A 13,806-nucleotide genomic window follows, 5' to 3' on the forward strand; every position below is an offset into this window, starting at 1 on the left:
TGAGTCTATCTCTGAACTCCCTATTCTGTTGCACTGGTGTATTTTCTACTTTATGTCAATATCACGCTGTTTTTAATCCTTGTAGCTTTATAATGCATCTTGAAATAAGGTATAGTTAGTCCTCCAACTTTGTCTTTTACAGAGTTGTTTGGTTATACTGTCTTTTGCATTTTCCTATGACTTTTAAAATGAGCTTTTCAATTTGTACAAAGAAAGCCTACTCTAATTCTGATTTGAGATTTATTAAATCTTTATATCAACTTAGGGAAATTAATGCCTATATTCTCTTCTAGGATTTTTATGTTTTAAGGTCTCACATTTAGGTCCTTAATCCATTTTTTAAAAAAGATTTTATTTATTTATTGGGGTGCCTGGGTGGCTCAGTCATTAAGCGTCTGCCTTTGGCTCAGGTCATGATCCCAGGGTCCTGGGATTGAGCCCCACATTGGGCTCCCTACTCCACAGGAAGCCTACTTCTCCCTCTCCCACTCCCTCTGCTTGTGTTCCCTCTCTCACTGTGTCTCTCTCTCTGTCAAATAAATAAATAAATAAATAAATAAATCTTTAAAAAAAAAGATTTATTTATTTGAGAGGGAGCAAGTGAGCATGAGTGGGGCTTTTTATTAATACTCTGTTTTAGAAAGAATCCTTTGATTCCTACAATGGTGAGTGAGTTTTATCAAGAATGGATGTTGCATTGTCATATGCCTTTTTCTATATTTATTAAGTGGTCATATGTTTTTTTCTAAATTTTTTAACATGATGAATTATATTGGTTTTCTAATGTGGAAACCAATTCTCCATTCTACTTGGTCATGACATATTAACTTTTAAAATATATTGTTGGATTTGATTTGCTAAAATTAGAAGTTTTCTGCTTATGTTTATGAGGGATATTAATTCACAGTTTTCTTTTTATGTCTTTGTTCATTTTGGAAACAGGGTGTTGCCTGTCATATAAAGTGACTGGGAAAGTGTATCCTTATATTCAATTTTCTAGTAGAGGTTGTCTAGAATTGGTATTGTTTCTTCCTTAAATATCTGGTATAATTTATTCATCCATCCAGCCCTGAATTTTTCTTTATGGGGAGGTTTATAACTACAAGTTTAATTATTTCATAGATGTAGTACTATTCAGGTTGTCTTTTTTTTTTTTTTTTAAGAACTTTGGCAGCTTTTGCCTTACAAAGAATTTGTCTGTTTCATCTGAGTTGTATTTATAAGCACAAAGTTGCTAATCACATTTTCATATCCTAATATCTGTAGAATCTGTAGTAATGTTATTTCTCATAGCAATAATATGTTGTCTTTTCTGTCTTTCATGTTTAGTCTGGCTAGAGATTTATCTATTTTATTGAATTTCTCAAAGAACCAGTTTTGGGGATGCAGAAAAAGCTATTCTAAGAGGGAAGTTTATAGCAATACAGGCCTATCTCATGAAGCAAGAAAAATCTCTTTTGTTGTTGGTTTTTGTTTTGTTTTGGTTTGTTTTTTTCTTTCTTTCTTTCTTCCTTCCTTCCTTTCTTAACATATAATGTATTATTTGTTTCATGGGTACAGGTCTGTGATTCATCAGTCTTACACAATTCACAGCGCTCACCATAACACATACCCTCCCCAATGTCCATCACTCAGCCACCCCATCCCTCCCACCCCCATCCACTCCAGCAACCCTCAGTTTGTTTCCTGAGATTGAGTCTCTTATGGTTTGTCTCCCTCTCTGGTTTTGTCTTGTTTTATTTTTTCCTCTCTTCCCCTATGATCCTCTGCCTTGTTTGTCAAATTCCACATATCAGTGATATCATGTGATAATTGTCTTTCTCTGATTGACTTATTTCGCTTAGCATAGTACTCTCTAGTTCCATCCATGTCATTGCAAATGGCAAGATTTCGTTTTTTTGATGGCTGCATAATATTCCATTGTATATATATACCACATCTTCTTTATCCATTCATCTGTTGGTGGACATCTAGGCTCTTTCCATAGTTTGGCTATTGTGGACATGAAGCAAGAAAAATCTTAAATAAACAATCTAACCTTACACCAAAGAAGCTAGAAAAAGATAATAAGCAAAATTGAAAGCAGGTAGAAGGAAGGAAATAAAGGTTAGAGCAGAAATAAATGAAATAAAGACTATAAAAAAAACCAACAGAACAGATCAGGGCTGGTTCTTTGAAAAGATCAAGAAAATTGATAAACCTTAGCAAGATTCACCAAAAAAAAAGATGAAGAAGAAGAGAGAGGACTCAGAAATGACAGAGGAAAAATAACAACCAACACCAGAGAAATACAAAAGATTCTAAGAGAATATTTTTAAAAATTATATGCCAACAAATTAGGCAACCTAAAAGAAATGGATAAATTCCTAAAAAAATACAACCTTTTAAAACTGAATCAGGAATAGAAAATTTGAACAGACTAATTACCAGCAATGAAATTGAATCAGCAATAATAATAATTAAAATTAAAAAAAAACCCTCCCACAAAGTCCATGACCAGATGGCTTCACAGGCAAATTCTACCAAACTTTTAAAGAAGAGTTAATACCTATTCTTCTCAAATTATTCCAAAAAATTGAAAAGGAAGGAAAACTTCCAAATTCATTCTGTGAGGCCAGCGTTACCCTGATACTAAAACCAGATAAAAACACCACAAAAGAAGAGAACTACAGGCCAATATCCCTGATGAACATAGATGCAAAAATCCTCAACAAAATATTAGCAAATCAGTCCAACAATACATTAAAAAATCGTTCACCACAATCAAGTGAGATTTATTCTTGGGTTGCAGGGGCAGTTCAATATTCACAAATCAGTCAATGGTGATTGATAAGGGAAAGGATAAGAACCATATGCTCATTTCAGTAGATGGAGAAAAAGCATTTGACAAAGTACAACATCTACTCATGATAAAAACCCTTAGCAAAGTAGGCTTAGAGGGAACATACCTCAACATAATAAAGGCCATATATGAAAAACCCACAGCTAACATCATAGTCAATGGTGAAAAACAGAACTTTTCCTCTATGGTTAGGAACAAGACAAGGATGTCCTCTCTTACCACTTTTATTTAATATAATACTGGAAGTTTTAGCCACAGCAGTCAAACAAGGAAATGGAATAAAAGACATCCAGATTGGTAAAGAAGAAGTAAATCTTTTACTATTTGGAAATGACATGATACTCTATATAGAAAACCTGAAAGATTCCACCAAAAAAAAAAAAGTATTAGAAACTTACAAACAAATTTAGTAAAGTCACAGGATACAAAATCAATGTACATAAATCCATTGCATTTCTATACACTAATAAGGAAGCAAAAAGAGAAATTAAGAGAATAACCCCATTTACAATTGAGATAATATAATAAGATAATAAAATGCCTAGAAATACACCTAACCAAAGAGGTGAAAGACCTGTATTCTGAAAACTATAAAACATTGATGAAAAAATTTGAAGGTGACACAAAGAAATAGAAAGATATTTCATGTTCATAGATTGGAAGAACAAATATTGTTAAAATGTCTATACTACCCAAAGCAATCTACACATTTACTGCAGGCCCTATCAAAATGCCAACAGCGTTTTTCACAACTATAAAAAACAATCTTAAAATTTGTATGGAACCACAAAAGACCTCAAATAGCCAAAGCAATCTTGGAAAAGAAAAACAAAGATGGAGGCATCATAATCCCAGACTTTAAGTTATATTACAGAGGTGTAGTCATCAAAACAGTATGGTACTGGCACAAAAGCAGACACATAGATCAATGGAACAGAAGAATATAGAGCCTGGAAATCCGCAATTATATGGTCAATTAATCTACAACAAATACAACAAAGGAGGCAAGAATATGCCATAGGGAAAAAAAACAGTCTCTACAACAAATGGTGTTGGGAAAACTGGATCGCTACATGCAAAAGAGTGAAACTGGACCACTGTCTTGCACCAAACACAAAATTAAAAATGGATTAAGGACTTAGGGGCCACTGAGTGGCTTAGTCAGTTAAGTGTCTGCTGTCAGCCCAGGTCATGATCCCAGGGTCCTGGGATCCAGCCCTGCGTCAGGCTCCCTGCTCAGCAGGGAGTCTGCTTCGCCCTCTCCCTCTGCCCCTGCCCCGCTCATGCTCACTTGCTCTCTCTCTCTCAAATAAATAAATAAATAAGATCTTTTTAAAAAATGGATTAAGGACCTAAGTGTGAAACCTGAAAACATAAAAATCCTAGAAGAGAATATAGGCATTGATTTCTCTGCCATTGGCTGTGACAACATTTTTCTAGATATGTCTCCTGACACAAAGGAAACAGAAGCAAAAATAAATTATTGGGACTATATCAAAACAAAAACCTTCTGCACAGCAAAGGAAACAATCCACAAAACTAAAAGACAACCTACTGAATGGGAGAAGATATTTGCAAATGACATATCTGATAAAAGGTTAGTATCTAAAATATATAAAGAACACAACTCAACACCAAAAACCAAATAATCCAATTAAAAAATAGGCAGAAGACATGAACAGACATTTCTACACAGAAGACATACAGATGGCCAACAGACACATGAAAAGGTGCTCAATATCACTCATTAGGAAAATGCAAATCAAAACTATTATATCACCTGACACCTGTCAGAGTGGCTAAAATCAAAGACACAAGAAACAACAAGTATTGGTGAGGATGTAGAGGAAAAGGAACCCTCTTTGAGTTTCAGACTGATCTCTTGTCTTTTATCTATGACTCATTTTTTAAAAAACACTATTACCTAGTTCAAAATCTTCTGTTTTTTAGCCTGCAGAGATTGACATTTTTGGTTGTCCTAGAAGGAGTTTAATGCACTGGCTTAATATCCCCTGCCATAAATTTTCTAAATTATATTTCAAAAATTGCAATGAAAACTCAGGGATGGAGTAGGAGGAGGAGGAAAAATCAGTTTCCATAACTTTGGGTCTACAAAACCCAGATATTAAAGGTATTACCGTCTAATGCAGCATTACTTAAGATGGTGCATAAAACTAGATACCAAGTACACGAAATGTAGCTAGGGAAAAAAAAAAAAAATTGAGATGGGCAGGGGCACCTGGGTGTCTCAGCCAGTTAAGCATCTGCGTTTGGCTCAGGTCATGATCCTGGGTCCTGGGATTGGGCCCCACTGCTTCTCCCTCTCCCTCTGCTGCTGTCTCTCAAATAAATAAATAAATAAATAAATAAATAAATAAATAAATAAATAAAATCTTTTAAAAAATTGATATGGGCTGTGAGTGTGAAATACACACTGGATTTTGAAGACTTCATTTGAAAAAGCATAAAATGCCTCAATGGTTTTTATATCGATTACAAGTTGAAATGATTGTACTTTAGATATATTGGGTTAGATAAAATATTACATTTAATTTTACCTATTTCTTTTTACTTTTTAAGAGTCAGACTACTGGGCAATTTTAAATTATTTGTATGGTTCACATTAAATTTCTGTCAGACATTGCTGTAGAATCCCATACTCAAACCTCAGCCCAAGACATTAGTCCTGCTTCACTCTACCTATATTCATTTTAAAGACTGGTTTTTAAAAAGAATAATTGAGAACAAAAAAATCTTCCAGAGATTTCTCAGTGATGCTTTTTATTTTTATTTTTTTAAAGATTTTATTTATTTGTTTGACAGAGGGAGAGACAGTGAGAGAGGGAACACAAGCAGGGGGAATGGGAGAGGGAGAAGCAGACTTCCTGCTGAACAGGGAGCCCAATGCAGGACACAATCCCAGGACCCTGGGATCATGACCTGAGCTGAAGGCAGACACTTAACAACTGGGCCACCCAGGTGCCCCAGTGATACTTTTTAATAATGAAATTAGCACAAAACTCATCCCAAGCTACTAAACTTTCTGGTGCATAACTCTGTGTTGCCTCACACGTCACACTTTAGTGAAATCCACATAGCTTGGATCTTACTGCAATGTTTAGCTAAACTTTAGGCAGGCATTTGGGACCAGGAGTTAGAGATGCACTCTTAAAAGGGTGATGAAAATCAATTAGTACAGACACTTGGCCAGTAAGTTGGAATATTCGAAAAGGTCACTGCTACATCCCTCCTCCTGCAGCTCACAGCATGACCTCCATGTGCAAGGAGCCAGAATAAAAAATGGTAATGATTTACATGTTTTATAGTCAGGAAGATGTGCCCCGTTTCATTCTTCAAGGTTACTGAGCCTTTGACAGGTTCAAATTTCACAACCATAGTATACAGTTGCCATTATATTCCTGTGCATTAAGAATACAAATCAAAACCGTAGTAAGATACCACCTCAAACCAGTCAGAATGGCTAAAATTAACAAGTCAGGAAACAACAGATGTTGGCAGGGATGGAGAGAAAGGGGAACCCTCCTACACTGTTGGTGGGAATGCAAGCTGATGCAGCCACTCTGGAAAACAGTATGGAGGTTCCTCAAAAAGTTGAAAATAGAGATACTCTACAACCCAGCAATTGCACTACTGGGTATTTACCCCAAAGATACAAATGTAGTGACCCGAAGGGACACCTGCACCCCAATGTTTATAGCAGCAGTGTCCGCAATAGCCAAACTATGGAAAGAGCCAAGATGTCCACCAACAGATGAATGGATAAAGAAGATGTGGTATATATATATGATGGAATATTATGCAGCCATCAAAAAATGAAATCTCGCCATTTGCAATGATGTGGATGGAACTAGGGGGTATTATGCTAAGCGAAATAAGTCAATCAGAGAAAGACAATTATCATATGATATGATCTCACTGATACGTGGAATTTAAGAAACAAGGCAGATGATCATAGGGGAAGAGAGGAAAAAAATGAAACCAGAGAGGGAGACAAACCATAAGAGACTGTTAATCTCAGGAAACAAACTGAGGATTGCTGGAGGGGAGGGGGTTGATGGACATTGGGGAGGGTATGTGTTCTGGTGAGCACTTGGTGTTGTGTAAAACTGATGAATCATAGGCCTGTACCCCTGAAACAAATAATACATTATATGTTAATAATAAAAAATAAATAAAATTTTTAAAAAAAGAATTATATTTGTTGGGATGCCTGGGTGGCTCATTCAGTTAATTGTCTGCCTTTGGCTCAGATCATGATCCCAGGGTCCTGGGATCAAGTCTCGCATCGGGCTCCCTGCTTAGCGGGGAGCCTGCTTCTCCCTCTGCCTGCAGTTCCCCCTGCTTGTGCTCTTTCTCTCTCTCTCTCTCTCTGAAAAATAAATAAAATCTTTAAGAAAAAAGAATTATATTTGGACTAAAATATCATAGCCATATTTTTGGAGAGTCTCCTCTCCCCCTAAAGTCTGTCTCACACTTGCAAAACTTCTTCCACTTGATTTAAATTTCTCAGGCTCTCCATTGTGGAATGCAACTCTGGCCTTATCTGTGTTGTTGTTGTTGTTGTTGTTGTTGTTGTTGTTGTTGTTGTTTTCAATTAGGGTGTGTTTCAGAGCAAGTTTTGCAGTTTGAGGAATGACTTTTCTATCAGTAATGCATCATAAAATTGTTCAGCCAAGGTTTTGACCACTGCCGTGGCCTCATGAGGCATTTCTCGTTAGAGATGAAGTAATGTAATTTTAAGGACACTCTTTCCTAATGTGGCCTGTCATGAGCACGTTTTGAGCCTAACATTGTGTTCTGTAAACTTCGTGCGACTAGCTTCTGGAATCTACCCTTGTAGCCAAAGTATTTGCAGAGGATATTTGTCTAGATAGCTGCAAAAAGAGGCATTCCTTTTCTTGATGAATATTTTAATAATTGAACCAGTTGAAATCATAAATGGCACTTAACAGGGTTTAGACAAAAAAATAAAAATAAAAGTCATTAGAAATCACTGAGTCCAAACTCTTTTCTAGGTGAAGAAACTAAGGTCCAGAGAGGTAACATGATTTGCCTAAGACCACAGCAAAGATAGTGGATAAGAATATGGTCTAATAATATCTTTAATCATGTCTCTGTGTAAATAATATACTGGTATTATGGGGGAAAAAAAGAATATGGTCTAATGATGTTCATCCCTGTTCTTTTTCCAGTATACTACACATGGTCTTTAAATAATAAAGTGGTGTTTGGTCTATAACCATAGTAACGTTTCTTCAGATTTATTTAAGAAAATTTTTTAATTCATTTAAATAAACATAAACTAGTTCAATGTTGGAAACTTCTCTTGAGGCAAAACATAATGCTTTTCATAAAATCAAAATCAGTGGGCCTCGTTTCCAATGCAAAATATATATTGGTTGCTGTGTTCAGCTTTATATTTAAAATACTACAACTAAAACCATATGCAAACTAACAATCATTAACTAATGGCATATAGGAGGAAACAATTAGAGATGTGAAAGGAGAGAAACAAATCCAAAGAAACTATTTATCTTCTCGTTCAGCTTAAATGCCCTTCATTCATAAAGCCTTCTCTGATTGCTGTGGCAGAATCACTTCCTATTCTATGCTCCCATAACACCTTTTTCTACTTCTAGTGTGGCATGTTAAACACATTGATTTGCATTAGGTCATGTTAGGCCTACTTGTCTATTAGTTCCATTAGTTTGTAAGTCCCTTGAAGACAGACTAACTCTAATGATTGGTACCATATGTAAGTTTTCACTTTGTAGGCCCATATTTATTGGTTGAAAAATGAAGATGTAAGTATAAACTAAGATAAACTTTTTTTAAAAAAACACTTAGATTTTATTTTTTTAATGAATTTATTTTAGGGGGGAGGGGCAGAGGGGGAGAGAGAGAGAATCTTAAGCAGACTCTGTGCTGAGCATGGATCCCGATGCAGGGCTCCATCCTAGGACTCTGAGATCATGACCTGAGCTGAAATCAAGAGTTGGCCGCTTAACCAACTGAGCCATCAAGGTGACCCTAAACACTTAGATTTTAGTGTAAAGAATTTGGTGTACATCTACTGGGTATTTACCCCAAAGATACAAAAGTAGGGATCCGAAAGGGTACATGCACCCCGATGTTTATAGCAGCAATGTCCACAATAGCCAAACTGTGGAAAGAGTCAAGATGTCCATCGACAGATGAATGGATAAAGAAGATGTGGTATTTATATATACAATGGAATATTATGCAGCCATCAAAAGGAATGAGATCTTGCCATTTGCAATGACGTGGATGGAACTGGAGGGTATTATGCTGAGCGAAATAAGTCAAACAGAGAAAGACATGTATCATATGACCTCACTGATATGAGGAATTCTTGATCTCAGGAAACAAACTGAGGGTTGCTGGAGTGGGGGGAAGGGGGGGAGGGATGGGGTGACTGGGTGATGGACACTGGGGAGGGTATGTGCTCTGGTAAGCGCTGTGAATTGTGCAAGACTGTTGAATCTCAGATCTGTACCTCTGAAACAAATAATGCAATATATGTTAAGAAAGAAAAAAAAAAAAGAAGAAGAATGTAGCAGGAGGGGAAGAATGAAGGGGGGGAAATCGGAGGGGTAGACGAACCATGAGAGACAATGGACTCTGAAAAACAAACTGAGGGTTCTGGAGGGGAGGGGGGTGGGAGGATGGGTTAGCCTAGTAATGGGTATTGAGGAGGGCACGTTCTGCATGGAGCACTGGGTGTTATGCACAAACAATGAATCATGGAACACTTCATCTAAAACTAATGATGGAATGTATGGGGATTAACATAACAATAAAAAATTTTTTTTAAAAAGAATTTGGTGTGCGTTACTTGAAGCAAATGTAGAGTAATTTGAGTAACTATATTTCACACTTTCACGTGAATCTAAAAATCAAGTCAGATACAGCCCTATTTTTCTAGAATGGTGCAAGGTCATATCAGAAAGGACAATATTGGTACACTATAGGCCACTGATTTTCAAAGTTTAGCATGCATTAGAATAACTGGAGAACTTGTTAAAACACAGATTGCTGGTCTCCGCACCTAGATTTCTGACTCAGTAAATCTGGAATGGAGCCTGAAAATTTTCATATATAACAAGTTCTAAGATCACACCTGTACTGCTGGTCCATGGCCAACACTTCATGAACTAGTATTATAGACAGACTCAGAAAAGAATAGAGGCAAACTGAAGCAGAGAAAGAGGGAAGTGGGAGCAATGTACACACTGAGTCAGATGATTAAGGGTAGGAGCAGTTGTGGAGCCCTGACCCAGCACCAAAGCATTAAGACATGTCCTCTCTCCACTTCCTACTTCCCTGATTAGGATGCCCTTGTCCTGACAACTGGACATTCTCAAAAGTACTTTTTACCCACCAATCAGTTTTGTTTCATCAAATTGGCCTCTTTCTGCAGCTAGTCTTTTAAAAACCAATACTTTGAGGGACTACTTAGTACCCAGCACTAAAATCTTAAGGAGAAAAAAATAGTATCATAAAGAGCTCTTAGATAATGTCTCTTTTCTTTCTTGGAAAAGAAATAAAAACTTCATTACTCAAGGAGAGGAGAATATAATCATCTTTGTTTACAAAATCCCTTTAGGTTTATGCTGCGAAAGACCAGGCAGGGCTTTTTTTGTTTGTTTTTACTTTTTATTGGATATAATTGACATACAATATTATATTAGTTTCAGATGTACAATATAACAATTTAATATTTGTATATATTGCAAAATGATCACCCTAGTAAGTCTAGTTAACATCCATCACCACACATTGTTACAAATTTTGTATCTGTGATAAGAACTTCTAACATCTATTCTCTTAGCAACTTTCAATTATACAATACACTATTATATCCCATGACTTATTTATTTTATAACTAGAAGTTTATACCTTTGACCTCCTTACCTATTTCACCCACTCTCCCATACTTAACTCTGGGAACCACCAATCTGTTCTCTTTGTCTATGAGTTTGGTGTTTTGAATTTTTAAAATTCTGCATGTAAGTGAGATCATAGAATATCTTTCTCTGTCTGACTTATTTCACTTAGCATAATACCTTTTGGTTCCATCCATGTTGTTACAGATGGCAAGACTTTCTCCTATTTTGTGGCTAAATAATATTCCATTATGTATATATACACATTTTCTTTATCCATTCATCAACTGATGGATACTTAGGTTGCTTTCCTACTTTAGCTATTGTAAATAATGCTGCAGTGAACATGGGGGTGCATATATCTTTTCAAGTTAGTGTTTTCATTTCCTTTGGATAAATACCCAGAAGTGAATTGCTGGATCATATGATACCGCTGTTTTTAATTTTTTGAGGAAACTCTGTACTGTTTTCCATAGTGGCTGCACCAATTCACATTCCTACCTAAGGGTTCCCTTTTCTCCACATCCTTGCCAGCACCTGTTATTTCTTGTCTTTTTGGTAATAGACATTCTGATATCTCATTGTGAGATGATATCTTGTTGTGGTGTGAGATGGTATCTCATTGTGGTTTGAATTTGCATTTCCCTGATGATTAGTGATGTTGAGCATGTTTTCAAGTGGCTGTTGGCTATCTGTGTATCTTCTTTGGAAAACTGTCTATTCCAATCCTCTGCCCATTTTTTAATGAGACTTTTTTTTTTTTTTTTGCTGTTGAACTGTATGAGTTCTTTTTATATTTTGAGTAGTGAGCCCTGATTGGATATATGATCTTTAATACCTTCTTCCATTCAGTAGGTAGCTTTTTCATTTTGTTGATGGTTTTCTTCCCTGTATAGATGCTTTTTAATTTGATGTAGTCTGATTTGTTTATTTTGCTTTTGTTTGCCTTTGCCTTTGAGCTGTTTTGTTTTGTTTATTTTTTTATGTTTTTATTTAAATTCCAGTTAGTTAACATACAGTGTAATATTAGTTTCAGGTATATAATAAAACAATTCAAGACTTCTGTACAACACCTGGTACTCATCACAGCAAGTGCACTGCTTACTCTCCATCATCTGTTTAACCCATCCCCCCACCCACTACCCTTCCAGTAACCATCAGTTTGTTCTCTATAGTTAAAAGTCTGTTTCTTGGTTTGCCTCCCCCTCTCTTTTTTTTCCCCTTTGTTCATTTGTTTTGTTTCTTAAATTCCACATATGAATGAAATCATATGGTATTTGTCTTTCTCTAACTTATTTTGCGTAGTATAATACTCTGGAGTTCCATCCGTGTCATTGCAAATGGCAAGATTTCATTCTTTTTTATAGCTGAGTAATATTTGTGTGTGTGTGTGTGTATGTGTACCCACCACATCTTCTTTATCTATTCATCAGTCAACAAACACTGTTGCCTTTGCCTTTGGAGTCAGGTACTAAATGTCATAGAACATACCATCTATGTTTTCTCTTAGGAGTTTTATGGTTTCGGGTCTTACATTCAGGTCTTTAATCCATTTTGAGTTGATTTTTTGCGTATGATATAATGTAGTGGTCCAGTTTCATTCTTTTGCAGATGGCTGTCCAGTTTTCCCAGCATCATTTATTGAAGACACTGCCCTTTCCCCATTGTATATTCTTGGCTCCTTTGTCATAAATTAATTGACCCTGTATGTGTAGGATTATTTCTGGGCTTTCTGATCTGTTCCACTGATCTGTGTTTCTGTTTTTATGCCAATACCATACTGTTTTTATTACTGTAATTATGTAATATACTTTGAAATCAGAGTAATGAATCCAACTTTATTCTTCTTTCTCAAGATTACTTTGTCTATTTGGGGTCTTTTGTGATTCCATACAAATTTTAAGATTGTTCTGTTTCTATTAAAAATATCATTGGAATTGTGATAAGAATTACATTGAATCTAGATTATTTGGGTTTTATGGGTATATTAACAATACTAATTCTTCCATTCAGTGAGCACAGAATTTCTTTCCATTTATTTCTGTCTTCTTCAGTTTTTTTCATCATTATCTTATAGTTTTCAGTGTACAGGTCTTTCACCTCCTTCATTAATTCATTTTTAGGTATTTTATTTTTCAATCGCTTCTCAGCCTTTTGGCTAGGATCAAGTGTAGTATCTGTTCTTATCAGCTTATTCTTTTTCATGCACCTGTAAATGGCATTGTTTTCTTATTTTTTTTTCCTGGTAGTTTGTTTTTAGTATATAGAAACAACAGATTTTTTCTATATTGATTTTGTATCCTGCAACTTTACTGAATTTGTTGATTAATTCTAACAGTTTGTGGTAGAGGATTTTCTGTGTATAATATTATGTTGTCTGTGAACAGTGATAGTTTTACTCCTTCCTTTCTGAATCTGATGCCTTTTACTTACTTTTCTTGCCTAATTGCTCTGGCTAAGACTTCCAATACTATGTTAAATAATCATGGCAAAAATGGGCATCCTTGTTTTGTTCCTGCTCTTAGTATGAGTAGATGTTTAGAGTTGTCTTAGAGTATGGTGTTAGCTGTGGGCTTGTCCTAAATGGCCTTTATTACGTTGAGGTATGTTCTCTATATAACCACTTTGTTAAAAGTTTTTATCATGAACAGATGTTAAATTTTGTCAAATGCTTTTTCTGCATCTATTGAGATGATAATATGATTTTTATCCTTCATTTTATTAATGTGGAGTAACACCCTGATTTGCAAATGTTGAACCATTCTTGCATCCCTGGAATAAACCCAACTTAATCATGGTGTATGATTGTTTTAATGTATTATTAAATACAGTTTGCTAGGGTGCCTGGGTGGCTCAGTCAGTTAAGTGTCTGCCTTCAGCTCAGGTCCTAATCCTAGGGTCCTGGGATTGAGCCCCACATTGGGCTCCCTGCTCAGTGGGGTACCTGCTTCTCCCTCTCTCTCTGCCTGCTGCTCTGCCTGCTTGTGCTCTCTCTCTTTTTCAAATAAATACATAAAATCTTTAAAAAAAATAAAT

The 13,806-nt window shown here is 35.8% G+C and overlaps 1 protein-coding gene and 1 pseudogene across 4 annotated transcripts in view; both read left to right on the forward strand.

The window, feature by feature from the left end:
- SBF2 (SET binding factor 2) overlaps positions 1-13,806 on the forward strand; it is a 466,008-nt gene that overhangs the window by 320,500 nt on the left and 131,702 nt on the right. The gene's annotated exons all lie outside the window — the stretch shown is intronic.
- LOC118004331 lies at positions 12,909-13,048 on the forward strand (annotated as a pseudogene).

Source organism: Mirounga leonina, unplaced genomic scaffold (genome assembly GCF_011800145.1).
Source record: "Mirounga leonina isolate KUSES-001 unplaced genomic scaffold, KU_Mleo_1.0 Mir_92, whole genome shotgun sequence".
NCBI classification, from domain to species: Eukaryota; Metazoa; Chordata; class Mammalia; order Carnivora; family Phocidae; genus Mirounga; species Mirounga leonina.